Here is a 4030-nt window from a genome sequence, read left to right as displayed (position 1 = left end):
GTTTCAACACATTTTTGTTGTTGGCATATGAAAATTTTTCATGGTTACGTAAGCCAGGATGATAAGTATTGGGTGGAGGGTTACCTCGATAATTTCCATAGCCTCTGGGATTGATATATTGAACTTCCTCAGGTGAATGAGATTCTTCTATGGCAACCGACACACCTGTAGGTTCTGTGATATTCACCTTATTCAGAGAAGCAACTTGTGTACTCAATGCAGATAGTTGTGCAGTGATGGATGCGAGAGGATCAACACTATATACTCCCTTCTTGACTCTCATACGTTCAGATGGCCATTTTGTTCCAGCATATCATAGGCCTGAATGAGATCCTTAGAGAAGATGGTACCCCCAGCAGCAGAGTCCACGGACATTCTTGTAGGTGTATTCAACCCATTGTAGAAAAGCTCTATTTCTTCCCAATCTGCAAAATTATGATTAGGACAACGCCTTAACAAATATTTGTACCTTTCCCATGCCTCATATAGCAGTTCTGAATCATGCTGTTGAAAGGTACTGATTTCAATCTTCAACTGTGTGGACTTGGCTGGTGGAAAATACTTGGCTAAAAATTTCACAGCCATGCCCTCCCAAGTTTTTATGCTTCCTAGAGGCAATGACTACAACCAACTCCAAGACTTGTCCCTGAGAGAGAAAGGAAACAAGCGTAAACGTGTTATATCCTCATAAACACCATTTATTTTTACCGTATCAGTAATCTATAGAAAGGTGCGCAAGTGTAGGTGAGGATCAGTTGTGGCGCTTCCATTGAATTGGTTCTGCTGAACCATGTTGATTAATGCTGGCTTCAACTCAAAGTTGTTGGAATTTATTGTCCCTCGAGCGATTCCAGAATAGTGAGCCTGGATCGCCAACCTAAAATGGTCTCTGATTGGTACCAAGGTCAATTCATTAACATTTTCTTCAGCCATGTTAAGTTGTTCGTCTCTCCTAGCCTTTCTCAAAGAGCGTGCGGTTCGTTCAATCTCTGGATCAAATAGTAAAGAACTTGCACTTTGTGTTCTTCGCATAAACTGCAGTTAAGAACAACAACAATTTATTAGTACTGAAAATAAAAATAAAGAAAAGTTCTAAATTAAAACTTCGACTAATTGGTAACAAGACTAAACAAAATCAAAAATTATTCCCCGGCAACGGCGCCAAAAACTTGTTGTGAAAGTTACTCGCAAGCGTACGAGTGTCAAGTTTTAGTATAATGAAAGAGAGAGTGTCGATCCCACAAGGAATAATTTGAAAATATTCAATAATTGTAATTAAAATAGTCTCAATTTTATCTAGAAAATCAAACTTTGGAAATTTGCTGAAAACTTAAATAAATAGTGAAGAATTATCAAGCTCACTCACACACACATTAGAAATTATCAATCAGAGAAAAATAGTCTAGAGGTTTTGATTTCACTTGGTCTCAACAATATTCAATCCTAAATAATCTAGATTATGAATTTCTTTCAATTAATAACCAAGAACACTTAATTATCCTATTTCCCTCTCCCGAGCAACAAATAGAGTGTATCAACTACAGTTCGATTTCAATATCCCTATTAAAAATCTAGATGTAGTGATATGTGTAAAACTATGTTCCTTAAAGGTTCTATTAACGTTATATACTCTCCCGAGTTATATAAACAATTAATAGTGTAGTTTCTATTGATCCTACTAAAAATCCCCTCTCCCGAGCAATGATTCCAAATAAATATAACAACTCAATTTATGGCCAGTAAATTAAGAAGAAATTCAATTCTAGAAACACAATTAATATATAGAAATTCAATTTATTAAAATCAAAGATTCATGAATATGTCTCAACCAAGCTACGTCAACCTCTAGACTAGAAAAGTTTAGTTCATGCTCAAATTCATAAAAAACCAAATCATGTTCAATATCTCAAACATAATTCAACAATCAAAAGAAAACAAATAAGAAGAAATAACAAAGCCATAGTCTTTCTTCCGTGTCCAGTCGAAAAGTCTTCGTCTTCGATCCAAGTAATCTTCAATTCTCGATCCTAAAATCTCACAAAAGTGCTCTCAAGAATATTGTGTGTATTGGCGGTTGATAGATAGCTCTCTGACTCCGAAAAATCCCTTAAATATGACCTAACAATCGTCCAAAATAATACCAAAGATATCCCAAATTTTCCATAAAAACTTGGACTTTAAATTTCAACACAGACGACGGCGCGGGCGCGCTATGGATCAACGGGCGCGCCTCAACTTCGCAACACAATCCACAAAAATTCCTTCAGCGGCGCGGGAGCGCGATGGGTCAGCGCGGGCGCGCCTTCAGCTCGGCTTCTCTTCTTAAAATTCTCAATAACAGCGCGAGCACCCCTCATTCGGCGCGGGCGCGCCTTCACTTCGAATTTGGCCATTTTATTCTCTTTTTCAACTCTTGATTCTTCCTTTAACTTCCATATTTTAAGCTCAATTCCTTTAAATACTCAGGAATGTCTTCAAAAAACTGGAAGTCAATTCAATTTCACCGAATTATTGATCGTATGAACTTTATTAATGATAACTAGATTTTTTTGGTGTGTAAAAATCTTAAGACAAATTTTTTTTTTCTTGTGAGTTGAAAATGTTTGTATAATTTGTATTTTTATTTAATGTAGACACAATTTGATCATCCTCAACATTTCTTGAACCCATGGATTTCAATGGAGATATATCCAATACATATCCTTGAATATTTTTTTTTTAAGGAATAATATATTAACACTTTTAATTGAAATGAAGACTCAAAATATATGAATTATTTATTTTTTATGGAAGTATAATAATTACTTGGAAAAATTGCAAATTTAGTCCGATATGTTTGTTACTTTGCGATTTTGGTCCTCTATGTTTTCACATTTCAGTTTTAGTCATGCATGTTGTTTTTTGCAATTTCGGTCCTTTTTATTCGAAAATGCTTGTGTGACACTGTACACGTCAGCTCCACATCAGCACTGAATTGGTGCCACGTCAGCGCCACATCGTAAAAAGGACTAAAATTGCCAAAAAAATAAAGATAACGGACTAAAACTGAAATCTGAAAATATAAAGGACTGAAATCGCAAAGTGACATACATAAAGGACCAAAAAAACAATATTCCCTAATTAATTTTTAGTTTTATTCGATAATGCATGATGAAAATGTTCTAAATTTTAATTTAAACATTAACATGTTAATAGCCTTATATTGTTAAAAAAATTATTCATGAAAAAAATTGACAATACTCATAGAATTCAGAGAAATGATAAAAAGGAATTATTAAATGATAAAAATTATTAATAATATAATATTTAATATTATTAACTTAACTTTTTATTTCCGATAACCACTAATTTAACTTAAATGAATTAAACTATATATTATTTTATATAAAATAAATCTAACATATTGGATGGAAAGAGAAAAGAAGAAAAAGGATGAGTCGTGAGAAGGAAAAGAAAAGAAAATGAAATAAACTTAAACCTAAAACATTTTACTAAATTTAAAAAAAAAAAAACATATTATTACACAACACAAGGTAAAATTTGCAATTGATTATTTTCTATAATTAAGGCGCAACACCCCTGTAGGATCCCCACATTAGAGGATCCATTTCTCATTTTCCTCAAGACCATCTGATCGACACTCAATGACTCATGCGAAAGAAAGGCTAAAATTTCACCCCCCAAAAAAATTGAAAAAAAAAAAGGGATTGAACAGAAATTTGTGGTAATTATACTTTATTACCAAAATCACAAATACGAAAACATAGGACCAAAATTTCCATTTTGCCTTAGATGTTTTAAGTACCAAACCTGTAGTCTAGACGCAATAATTTCGATGGGCCAAAAAAATTTCGTAGCGTGTGCCTGTGTGGTATATTATATATCGAATTAACGTATTTCAAACCATATATGCATTTTGTATAAACTTGGGGAAAAATTCTCTGGTAAATCGAAAGTTAATTCCATTTGATAAATTTCTATTAATAATTCGTTAGTTTTTTAAACATATAAATTATCACACATGACAGTT

Source organism: Henckelia pumila, chromosome 4 (genome assembly GCF_033568475.1).
Source record: "Henckelia pumila isolate YLH828 chromosome 4, ASM3356847v2, whole genome shotgun sequence".
Taxonomy (NCBI): Eukaryota; Viridiplantae; Streptophyta; class Magnoliopsida; order Lamiales; family Gesneriaceae; genus Henckelia; species Henckelia pumila.
This window is presented reverse-complemented; position numbering follows the sequence as displayed.